Here is a 13,248-nt window from a genome sequence, read left to right on the forward strand (position 1 = left end):
AGACTTCTTAGAATATACCTCACTGTTCAGTTCAAATGCCAAGTCCAAGTTGGAGTGCCCTTCTTTTGACCTTGGGCATTTATGTACATGGAAGAGGAATTGAGTCAAAGAAAGTAGGAAAAGTAATAGTGTTATACTTGGCTGTTTTCTACACTAAGTAAGATTTGTGACTGAAGAAGACCTCACATTACTTGGCGTTAGCAAAGATATTGGAGCAACCAGGAAATGAGAGAAAAGCTGAAAGGAAAAAAAAAAAAAAAGGCCGGGGAAACAACAGAAACTACTTACTTTGAAATTCTTCCCTGAGACCCTAGCTGGCAGTGCTACTTAAGAGGAGACTTTGGGTAAATTCCCCAACCTCTCTGAGACTTGGTTTCCTCATCAGAAAATACCTATTATAACAATACCTGCCTATGATCCTTGTGAGGACTAAGTGAATTAATGTGTGTAAAGCATTTTGGACTGTGCATGACACACAGCAAATGGTGAATGAAAGTTATAGGATAATAATATTACCCTTTTTCAGTGTAGAAATTATCTTATGGGTTCTTCTCTTGGTAGAGCTTGCCACAGAGCCTAGAACAGGGCCTGGTGTGTAGTTGGTGTTCATTAAATGTTTTTTGTGTAGTGGTTGGATGAATTCTGTCTTTGAATATAAGAAATGAAGAGATTAGATAACTCTGTAGATACAGATCTAGATTATAAATAATTCTCTATTGAAGAGTACCAGATATTTCAGGAAAATCAATAATTAAGGAAGGTCATGGTTATATTACTGGTTTTCATTTAAGTATACATTTTTTAAATTTATCAGTCTATCTTTGATTATGTTTTAAACACCTCAGGGTGGTATGAAATGAAAATCAAAATGTGAGAATAGATGGAAAAAGAGAAACGAGCAATGGTTGTCAGATGTGGTACCTTGATGATGTCCACAGTAGCGCCTCATAGTAAAACCATATGGATGGAAGGAACATTTAGCTTTGAAATCCAAAGAGCTTTGGGGACCAGCTCTTTTATGGAAGGGGGGTTAGATACGCGCTGTCGTTCAGGACCAGAAGATAAAAATAACTGGGGAGAAGATTTAGATTCATTATAAAGAAGACATTTTAGAAATGGCAGCAGTGACCTTATAAAAGGAGTGAGTCACTGGAATTGTTAACCAGAGACCAAATAACCACATGTCAGGAATGTTATAAAATGCCTGTGTCACCAGAAAGACTGAGACCAAATAACCTCCATGGGGTATTCCAACACTAAGATTTTAAAGGTAGGCAAATCAATCAGCTGATTTGGCTTCTAGTCCACTTAGAAAATGTGACTTTGGGCAAGTCACTCACCCACAAAGTTGGCTGTACCTGTCCTGAATGGATTAAAAAAAAAAAAAACCCTAGAGGAGAAAAGCAGCAATTTCCTCCTCAACACATATCCAGAGGCAAAGGAATCAAGAACAAAAATGAACTATTGGGACTTCATCAAGATAAAAAGCTTCTGCACTGCAAAGGAAACAAACAAGAAAACTAACAGGCAACCCACAGAATGGGGAAAGATAGTGGCAAATGTCATATCAGATAAAGGGCTAGTATCCAAAATCTAAAAGGAACTCACTGAACTTCATACCCCAAAAACGAATAATCCAGTGAAGAAGTGGGTAGAAGACCTGAACAGACACTTCTCCAAAGAGGCCATCCAGATGGCCAACAGGCACATGAAATGATGCTCAGTGTCACTCATCATCAAGGAAATACAAATCAAAACCACACTGAGATACCACCTCACACCAGTCAGAGTGGCTAAAATGAACAAATCAAGAGACTATAGATGCTGGCGAGGGTGTGGAGAGAGGGGCACCCTCCTACACTGTTGGTGGGAATGTAAACTGGTGCAGCCGCTCTGGAAAACAGTGTGGAGGTTCCTCAAAAAACTATCCATAGAACTCCCTTATGACCCAGCAATAGCACTGCTAGGGATTTACCCAAGGGATACAGAAGTGCTGATGCATAGGAGCACAAGTACCCCAGTGTTTATAGCGGCACTTTCTACAATAGCCAAATCATAGAAAGAGCCTAAATGTTCATCAACTGATGAATGGATCAAGAAGATGTGTATATATATATATATATATATACACACACACACACACCCATACATACATACATACATACGTATACATACAACGGAGTACTACATGGCAATGAGAAAGAATGAAATCTGGCCATTTGTAGCAAAGTGGATGGACCTCGAGGCTGTCGTGCTAAGTGAAATAAGTCAGGCGGAGAAGGACAGATATCATATGTTTGCACTCATAAGTCTAACAGGAGAAACCTAACAGAGGACCATAGGGAGGGGAAGGGGGAAAGAGAGTTGGAGAGAGAGAGGGATACAAATCATGAGAGACTCTTGAATACTGAGAACCAACCTAGGGCTGAAGGGGGAGGGGGAGGGAGGAAGGAGGTGATGGTCATGGAGGGGGGCATTTGTGGGGAAAGCACTGGGTGGTATATGGAAACCAATTTGACAATAAACTATTATAAAAAAAACAACAGAAAAAGAAAAAAAATCATATGACTTCATGTACCATCTTGTTGCAACATGTTGTTAAGGTATGCTTGCTTTTACTGCTTATTTGTCATTTGCTATGCATTAAGTGCTGTATCCACTGGAGACTATACTTAGCATTGTGCTTTATTTTAATCAAATGCATTATTGTTTTCTTTAGAAACTTTTTTTTTTTGGTGGAAGTTGTACTTCTTCAAATAAAAAAGGAGACTCTGATATCAAGCATGGAAAGTTTTACTAAATAAAAATAAATTTATATCTTCTTTCCACAGAGGATTTAAAGCAAGTTATTTCCCCTGATTAAAAGCATCCTCTTAGGGTTATTTTAAGAATTTATTCTTCTATTGAATTTTAGATTGTTGGAATTTAGTGGGTGAAGTTTATGAGCCTATAATCAGGTTGATAAGGAGAAAATTCTCATCACAACTTTTTATAATTTGCTTTTTAACTTTGTAGAAACTGAATCAATAGTCTATGATGGCTGTGATGATTTGCCTGCTTTTCAAAGACTATTCAATTAGCTTGGATTAATTTTGCTAGAAAATCCTTAAGCAATTAATTTTTAATAGAAATGAATGACATTTTTATTCTAACACCACATTCTTCCTTTTAATACACAGGATATGATTGATTGCTGTCCCTGATGCCCTGGCACCTTTAGGATAACAATGTGTATTATGCTGATTGATACAGTTTTGTCTTTCTTTTAGGGGTACATGGCCACAAGCAAAAGGGAAAGAAAAGGGTTGGAGAACTAACACTTACTGAGCACCTACCATTGGCCAGAATGTTTGTCTAATTTTCATAGTTCTGGGGGTGTGTAGCACATTGGCTCCATTATTTTAGTGATGAAATTTAAGTTCTAGGTAGTTGATTAACATTCCTAAGATTCTAAATGTAAGAAGCCATAGAATTGAGGTCTGGATCTAGGTTTCTCTGATCCTGATGCCCAGTGCCTCTCTTTCTGCCACGGGTCTTTCCTAACCAGCATGAGCTCCAGATGTGATCAGTGCTTGCCCCAGACGTAAATGTGCAACTTGTGCACCCCCTCACCCCAGTACACACACACACACACACACACACACACACAAACGTTGTAACCAGTGTTATCTTCACCTTTCCTGTGGTGCTTTTGAAAAAAATGAGAAGAACCAAAAAGATATACAAGCTGATTTGTTTCTACAACTGAGATTTTGCTGTTTCTTATTATGCCTTTTGTAAGCTGACCACACCAAACAAACTCCATGATACTTTTTGAAGGAAATCAGGAAAAGGAAAGAAATATTATTCTCTTTTGTAACCACCTGCCATCTCAAGATAGTGAAAACAGGTAGCAGCTATATGCACATTCTGTTTTCTGTAAAGGCATCTAAAAATAATATTGCAGATTATAAGCTGGTAATTTTATAGTTTTTGAGTAAAGTTCAGTTATACTTTAAATGAGAGTGGAGGACATTTAGTAAACTATCAGTTAATTTCCTTTGTATCTGCAAAAATCTTAGTTTCCCCCCAGACAAAGCTTTAATGTTTTTAAGTAAAGAAGACATGACCCTTTTGTAGCTAGAGTTAAAATTGTGCTGAATGGACTATTTCTACCATCTAGGCCGTAGTTGAAATAGCACACAGGCCTTAAACTGTGTACAGCTCATTCTTGGCTCTGACCTCAAGGCATAGTTTATACTCAATTACTGTATTTGCCAGGATATGTATTGGAATTTATTGATTTTTATATACCTGTCTCTCCTACTAGCCTGAGAACAATTTGAAGCCAGGAACTTATTCATTTTTTAGATCTCTGGAGCCCAGGGTGTAATTAACTCCTTAATAAATGTTTGTTGATTGACTGCATTATAATTGGATGCCTTATTCATCCACCCCATCTCCCAAAGGGAATTTGGTCATGACAAATGGAAGTGCTCTTGGCTTTGGAACCAGCATGGAGAAGGCGAACTTCAAAGTCTCTGCCTCTCCTATAATTTGATATGCCAATCTGCCTCTGACCCATAAACTATACCTTTTTTGTAATCTTTTTTAAAAAATGGAGCTACAATGGACATGTAACACTGTGTAAATATAAGGTGTACCACAGGTTGATTTGATGTATTTATATATTGCAATATGATTATCACCATACTGTTAGCTAACACCTTTAGTGTGTCCTTTTTTATTTCAAATAATCATATTTCCTCCCTGAGGTTAGAACTGTAGTTTCCCTTGAAGACACCGCTTCTTTGGCAAACTTCTCTAATGGTGGGGGGGGGAGCCTTCCCTCATTTCTCCAGATTCATGAGGCTGATCTCATACCTACAGATTTCTTCATATACCTCTTGGACACTTATAACTGGTGTTTCCAAGAGAAATATAATTCTACGCTTCATATGTAATTTTAAAAGTTTTCCTAGCCATATTCAAAAGGTAAGAAGAGGCTGGGTGGCTTAGCCAGTTAAGCATCCACCTCTTGACTTTGGCTCAGATCATGATCTCACAGTTTGTAGGTGCAAGTCCCAGCTCAGGCTCTGTGCTGATGGTGCAGAGCCTGATTAGGATTCTTTCTCTCTCTCAAAATAAATAAACATTAACAAAGAGTAAAAGGAAATAGGTGAAATTAATTTTAATTATATATTTTATTTAGTCTAATATGTTAAAAAATCATTTTAGCATGTAGCTGATATAAATAGTTTTAGTGCTATGTGTCACTTCCCTAATTCACAATAAATCTTTCTTTTATTTTTTTTCTTTTTCAAAAATTTTTAAATGTTTTATTTACTTTTGAGAGAGGGAGAGAGAGAGTGAGCAGGGAAGGGTCAGAGAGAGAGAGAGGGAGACACAGAGTCCGAAGACAGGCTCCAGGCTCTGAGCTAGCAGTCAACACAGAACCTGATGTGGGGCTTGAGCCCATAAACGGTGAGATCATGACCTAAGCTGAAGCCTGATGCTTAACCAACTCAGCTACCCAGGCGCCCCTCACAATAAATCTTTCAAATCTGGCATTTATTTTGTACTTTAATAACACATCTCAATTTGGACTAGCCACATTTCAGGTGCTTAATAGCTTCTCTGTCTGGTGGCTACTGTGTTGGGCAGTTTAAACTGTTGTTCCCTTCAAATTTCTCAATATTTCAGAACCTTTCTCTTATCCCACCTGTTTTCCATAATCTTTAGACAAATTCTCACTTTTCAGAATTAAAACAGCATCTACTGCAACATAGTTCCTCCCTATTCCTTTCCATGTTGTCATCCTTGAAGATTCTAAAATCTATTATCTTACTCTCTCTCAGTGTCTTACGTCATTTCCATATCACTCATCATCGTCATCTTTGTTCTTTGATTCTTATCACAACCCCCAAATCTCTTAACTTTCAAAGCTCCTCTCTCTGACTGCAGTTCCTAGTGTTCTGTTATTACCTATCACCATACTTTTGCTCCTGGCCATTCTGAATTGTGGGGGAATACTTTTTACAATTATTTCAGGTATGAGCATACAGATTACTTAATTAAGCTGCTGTGCCTGCCTGATCTCAAAAAAGCTAATCGCTGAGTCATCTGTAAAATATATATCAATATTCATTTGTGAGCTGTGTATTTGTCATGCACGTCTCTGGAGGTTGAAGGGAAAGCAGTGGACAAACAATAAAAGTCCTTGCCCTCATGGAGCTTCCATCTACTGATGAGAAGAAAGTCATTTCCTCATTTTGCTGCCTCTGTTGTGAAAATGAAGGCCATTCTCAGCAATCAGTCTATTGACATTCCAGAAAAATGTCAGTATCACTCAGAAGAGTCACACTTACTGGGAAGGGCCCCAGAGGAGCCCTGCAAAGGGACTTCAGTCACATCCGTGTAGAACTCAATTTCCTTGGAAAGAAAGAGAAGAGCTTCCGAGGTGACAAGTGGTGGGAAAATATAAAAGAACTGGATACTGTTCACATCGCTGTAGTCATGTACAGAGAGTGGTCAAGGGCGTTACACTGGGCGCCTCTTATGTTACAAGATGAGGCTTGCTATGCTCACTTCCCCATCAACGTCGTTTTTCAGGAGAATGGTTCTTTTACTGAAATCCGAAATGGTGTGGGTGGAAAATACATTTGCTGGGTTCGGACGAGGCCAGATGTTGCTTGTTTAGCATCTCAAGTCCAGAAAGATAAGTTAATTTTTTGGAGGAAATAACATTGAACTTGTATCAAACTCAGTGGCCTTGATTCAGCAAGCCACAACAGTTAAAAACAAGGATATCAGAAAAATTTGGGATGGTGTCTCTGTTTCTGAGAAAAGAGCCATTCGGAGGCTGATGAAGAAGATCTACGTTATCCAGCTACAGAAACAGTAAGATGTTAAGTGATTTTTGTGACTTATTTGTGATATTTTAAAGCTGTAGTGATTTGAGAAAAAAATGAAGCCATTGTCATACATAGTAAGTTAGTTTAATGATAAATGCCGTGGAGTTAAGTAAAGCAGAAAAGGTAGTGGCTGAGTGTCAGGTGTGGGTTTTGAAATTACAGATAACACGGCCAGTGAGAATTAACAGAAAAATGGCATTTGTACAGGAAAGCCTTGGAGAAAGTTTGCAGTAAGGCATGCGGGTATCTGGGAGTGGAATGTTCCAGGTAGAGGGAACAACAGATGCAAGGGCCGTAAACCCATCTGTAACATTGCTAATAAGAGAAGCCTATAGATGAACATTATACAGAAGCAAAAGTGATCACTGGCTTCTCCAGATTAAGGCCTACTGGGAGCACTGTAAAGATGGGAAATGGCAAAAGCCATTGAGTCCAGCCCCCCTCATTTACTGATGGGAAAATTGACACTCAGGACAGTTATGTGGCTTGCTCAAGTTCACAGGGCTATTAAATGGCAGGTTTGACTCTGGACCCAGGTCCCCTGACACCAGCCCGACATTCTGTATTCATGATGAATGGACATGGTGATTGTGTGGTTACCGGTTACCGTAGTAGAACGGTGTGATACTGCAGTACAGTTCTGATGCTAACCGCGCCAGGGAGCTTCCGTAGGTTAAGGCCAGAATTCCCAACAAGGCTGCCCTCACTTCAGATGTCAGCTGCAAATTTGGGGGGCCCCAGGCCACTGGCACTTCTGACCAACTGGCTATAAATTGAGAGTATTCCCAACTGCCACAGGTTTGATGATTCATTAGAACAACCCACAGAATACAGGAGAGCGTTATGCTAAACAGTTACATCTTTATTATAAAGGATACAAGTCAGAACTAACCAAATGAAAATGACAAATGAGGCCTGGAAGGGTCTTGGACACAGAACTTTCACGTGCTCTCCCACTGGAATCAAACTCGTTGCCCTCCGGACACATCAATGTGGCCACCTACCCGTAGGAAGCTTGTCAGAAGCTTGGCTCAAGGTCACAGTCCTCTAATCACCTGGTTGGTCTTTCTAGCACCCCAGCCCTCCTCCTCCAAATAGTCTAGGGGCCTACTGGAGTCACTTCATTAGCATAAACTCTGTGGTGGTCTAAGGACCTACTGTGAATAACAAAGGCATCCCTGTCTTTCAATTCTGAATTTAGAAACTCAGTCCCAGGAACCTGGGACAAAGACCAGACACATTCTTTATTATACAACAGACAGAAATTCGAAAACAATTTGGCCTCTGAATCTTACAATATACCTGGCGAGACCAGACCAGAAAGAAGCAGCCAACTGAGGTGAAAAACCTCCTGCCTATACAGGGGATATTCACAATCATAAGCTGAAGTTCATCTCTTTATTAGAGGGGCATAAAGTAATGGTAAATGAAAACGTATTTAGCCCATCTCTTTCCTTGAGGCCTCTCCTGGAGGACAGGGCATTGTAGATGGATTTAAATTGCTCAGGATAAAGTTGATGTCACCCACTCCTTGGCTTGAGGGCTTTGGCAATTCCCCTTTCATTACCTCATAGGTGAAGGAAGATCTTTGCTAATGAAGTTCTTTCTGGTGTCTCCTGGGCAGAGGGTAAATCTCATAACAAATATTTGTTCAGTTGCTTACTTTGTTTCCTCTATCAACTTCCACCATCCCTGTAGGATTTTTCAAGTTTAAACGCGCATTCACTTGTGTTTAATATCTAGTTCCAGCAAAAAGCTACATAAATAGACAGCTTATGTTGAAGAAAGGAGAAAAACATTATAAATTTTACTCTCTGAAAGCTATTAAAAACATTTTCTCTGCTCTCCTTCTGCACTGACAATAAAACTTTATTATGAATTATAAAAAGAAGAAGGAAAACATTAGAGCAAGTTAAGAAATAGTCTTTGGTTTAGGGGGTAATTAATTGGTTATGTCACAAGTTTTCATCACTTGCTATTTTTACTATAAACATTGATCAAAGCATGTTTTTTTAATACATTCAAGTGTTTTTTCAATGAACATATTTTTTGTTTTTTTTTTTTGTTTTTATTTCCCTTTTCAGGTCTTCTGCTAGATGATTGTAATATAGTGTAAGTTGAATTACTGTAATCCTTTCTGATGTATTGTGCAAGCAGAGAAGGAGAGAGCTGAAAGTTCTCCAATGAGGGAAGCAGAGATCAGAGACAGTTTCTTGGAGGAGGCAGTGCCTGAACTAAGTATGAAAGGATGAAGAAGTGCCTCAACTGGCAAAGAGTGTGGTGCTGCTGGGTGCAGAGCAGGGGCGAAGGCCTGGCGGTGAGAGGGAGCTGCAGTTGAGAAAGAAAAGCAATTCTGTGGGGTCTAAAGTGAGTTGTGAGAAATGGTGTGGAAAGATAAGAAGGAATCACACTGCGTGCCACATTAAATAGATCTTGGAGATCTCTTAGAAGATGAGCTCAAGGACGAGAAAGCACCATTCAGAACAAGGTGCTCTTACGTGAGAAGGCAGACTGAACAAGGACATGGTGGTTCACTTTGGAACAATGACTAATGCTGCTAGGGGGAAAGGGGATGGGATGAAGAATGGAGAAACAAAGACAGTGTAGGCAAGGGAGCAACCTGCTGTAAGCAGAAACAAAGCCCAGGAGTATTACGGGAATCTGCTAAGATTTAGGTCTGGGCTAGAGTTTAATACTGAGCAGAATAAAAGTTGCTTAGTGACACATTTAGATCTCTGACCCTATTCAGATATTTCCAGATTTAAAAAGGGAAGCAGATTTCACTTTGATGAATAAACATTTCTATACTACACCTGTATGTGAAGGTGGTACACTGATATATCCATCCACTGAAATGTGAGGTCTCTGATCTCGGAGATCAGAGCCTCTGAGATCAGAGACCTCCCTTTCTTCATTTCAACCATTATGGTGTCCTCAGAGTCTGTAATAGTGGCTGGTATATAGTAGGCTCTCAATTAATTTTTGTTGCATGAACTGAATATGCAGAAACAAAGATGTATACCCTGGTGAAACTGCATCAAGGAAGAAATAAATAAGATATTATATGTTTAATATGTTAAGTAAAATTTAAAATCAGCCACATGCTAAGCCAAGCTAAGCCATCCTAAGACTAGAGTTATGTTTGGGGAAAATGTCAGCAGTCATTTCCATATAACATAAGACAGAATTTATTTTTAGTTTAATTACACACAGTGATCTCATCTTTTATTGTAAATTTCTCTGGAGAATTAACATGTTGATGATCCTGAACCCTTGTGCAGCTCCTCTGGGAAGAGCTACTGTCTCGGTCATGCCTTTATATTGGAGAAGTGGTACCAGCCTCCATTTGTATTGACTCTTCAAGAAAAAGGTTAGGTCAGATCATCAAAAGTTAATTTGCTCTGGAAACTTATGCCCAGACAAGAAGTCTAGTATCCAAAAGGAAAACTAGGCTAAAGGTTAAAAGATGTCACACATAGCAAAGATTATTAATAAAAATGAAAGCTGCTGCCTATAAAAATAATATCATCTCTTGCTAGGCTCAGTGTCACTAAATCTCATGGATAATCTATGAGTCTTTCCCGCCTTCCGATTTTAGCCCCTTGAACCAATGTCTTGGATATTGTTTCTTTAGTATATATTATCTTTATTCTTCTGCTCACCTGACTTAAGAGATTCAATTCAGTGTCCAGTTAAGTGACCTATTTGCTTAAGTCTCAAAGCCTGGTATATAGGAGTCCTCAATAAATACTTGTTTGAGTAAATTCCTTTTTTAAAATATATTTTTTTACATTTATTTATTTTTGAGAGACAGAGAGAGGGGGACACACAGAATCAGAAGTAGGCTCCAGGCTCTGAGCTGTCAGCACAGAGCCCAACACGAGGCTCAAACCCACAAACTGTGAGGTCATGACCTGAACTGAAGTTGGATGCTCAACTGACTGAGCCAGGTGCCCTGAGTAAATCCCTTTTTAAAAGGAGAAATATTTAAGCAGTTGCTGGGTGATTCTGATGATTCCTTTTCAGGGTGGGGATTCATTCTTAGAGCAATACAGTTGCCAACTTGGTACCTTTCTCAAATGACCAATGAAGTAAAAACAATTAAGTGCCAGTAGGTGGTTAGACTAATGGGGGTGAATTTCTGCTAGTTTGTGCGTATGTTGCTTCTGGATGGATGGAATCTTCATGAGTCTGGCTTTGGGGTTGTAGTTTATAACTGAGATGCACCATTCTCTTAGTTCTTGGGTCCCACTGTCCTTACTAAATTTGCTTTTGGCTCAGAGCCTTTATGGTTTTTTCCACTTAGTCCTGCTGGGTTGTGGTTGAAAAGAACAGCTCTTTGATGCTTTCAAAAAGTCAGATATGAAAAGAAATATTAAATGACTTTTTCTTACCTATAAAACACATATGTTTTCTTCTCTAGTAATTTTCATATTCAGTGGGTGTGATAATGTCAAGACATCAAACTTTACAAATTCAATGTTTCATTTAGTTTTAAGAAGCCTTCAGAATTTGGCATATAACCTATAGTTGATATTGGGATCATGTAACAACTTCACAAAATACTAAAAAGGGCTGTCCAAAATCTCCATAATAATTTAGCAGAATTAAGGAAGAAATTTTGGGGTCCAATGTTAGAAAACTTACAGAGGTTTTCTTCATTGATATTTTATCTAAAATTCTCAGGTATCTAATTTCTAGGTTGAATTCTGCCCTCATTCCTCTTTTGCCCCTTTAAAAAAGTATGTGCATATGGTTATGCTCACTATTTTCTAAACCCTAGGTAGTCTTCCTAAATTCAAAAAAGGAAATGATGATAATTACTTCTACTTAGAGATTTAAATAGTGCTTGCAGATTTTAACATCTCTCTAAAATATTAACATTGATGACTACTACCTAATTCTCTGTATTTCACTGTCAATCTTCCTCAACAAGCGTGTCCTGGTTTCCCTTTCTTCATCATTTAACTCATTGCTTAATCACCTGCTAGAGTGATAGTCTTTGTTATCCTTATGAAAATTTCAAAGACACCAGGAGCCTCCTAATTGTGCAATATTCATTCATTTTTCTAGATGAAATCATGACATTGGTGGTCACCCCTTTGCCGTTTTTCAGCGCTCCCTCCTCAAGTCATCCTTGTGGTGGTTATCCATGGTTATCCTTTAGCACTTGGAATGTTTCTTCTTTCTCTTTCTTCCCCCAGTCCTTACATTTAGCTGTATTTAATGAATTTTGGCCCCTTGCTTTTCCTTTTGTTTTATTTCCTGTTAAGAGACTTTAATTCTGTTCCCTCCACTTTCCATGTCGATTTGAAGGTAATGAACTCAGGAAACAACAGGACAGAAGATAGTCTAAGGGAACTGGGGGAAGAATGCATTGCATTTTAGGAAATCTTTTCCCTTGTGTGTGCTGGTGGTTGTGGTTTTTCCTATACTCTGAACTCCATCATTTGACAGAACTGGGAGGAGAGTCCTAGGTCAATAGAGCTATTCTGAATTAGCCGAGACTCCAAGAGCCAGGATAGATCTGGTGCACGTCTTCTCTTGCTTTACCTCTGGGATTAGACCTGCTGCCTGGTGGACACTCTGAATTAACTATTTGGCTAATACAGGAGTCTAGATAGAGCTCCCTTCCTTCTAGGTTGAAAACAGAGGAACTCCTAAGTTTATAGCCCACAAAATAACAGTGAAGGTTAGAGGAAAGAAGCATCAAGCTGAAGGATCAGAGGAGGAGAATACTTGTGAATATGATTTATTACAGGAAATAGTATACTATTTTGAATATCTTAGGCATTCTATGTTGACAGCAAACAGGTAGAATCTCAATGAAAGAGCATAAAGCCCAGAAGAAATAATGTATTGAGGTAAAAAAGAGAACCCAATGACATGTGGAAATGATGACAGGGGAGAAAAATCAAATGACATGACAGAATTAGAATTTCTGTTGGAGTGTTTAAGGAACAGAATTGAGATAAGGGAAAATATAGTCATTCATGAGAAGGATAACCTTACAGTGGTCTTCTAGAACACAGAGAAAAAATGCACCAGGACAAGAAAGGCAAATAAACAGGTAACTAAAAGGAAGGACTGGGTTCAGCAATCCACATTGTGTTAGGATCTGAGAATACAGATGTGAATATGGTAGGTTTCTGGTCCTCAATGTCCTCACAAACAAGTCAGGTAAATAGAACAAAGGGAGACTTCCTGAGAGATGCAAGATTTGAGTGTTCCTTAGAATGGGTAATACTTGAGCAAGCAAATGTGTAGGAGGAAAGGCATTCTAGGAGAGTGGCAGCCTGGGTAAAGGTAGAGAGATAGGGGAGGACTGGGTATTCATTTATTATTAATATCTTTC

At 38.9% G+C, this 13,248-nt stretch overlaps 1 pseudogene; it reads left to right on the top strand.

Annotated features, from left to right (window-relative positions):
- The first annotated feature begins 6,271 nt into the window (after positions 1-6,271).
- LOC115303916 lies at positions 6,272-6,883 on the top strand (annotated as a pseudogene).
- Positions 6,884-13,248: the final 6,365 nt, after the last annotated feature.

This window comes from Suricata suricatta, chromosome 10 (assembly GCF_006229205.1).
Source record: "Suricata suricatta isolate VVHF042 chromosome 10, meerkat_22Aug2017_6uvM2_HiC, whole genome shotgun sequence".
In the NCBI taxonomy this organism is placed as follows: Eukaryota; Metazoa; Chordata; class Mammalia; order Carnivora; family Herpestidae; genus Suricata; species Suricata suricatta.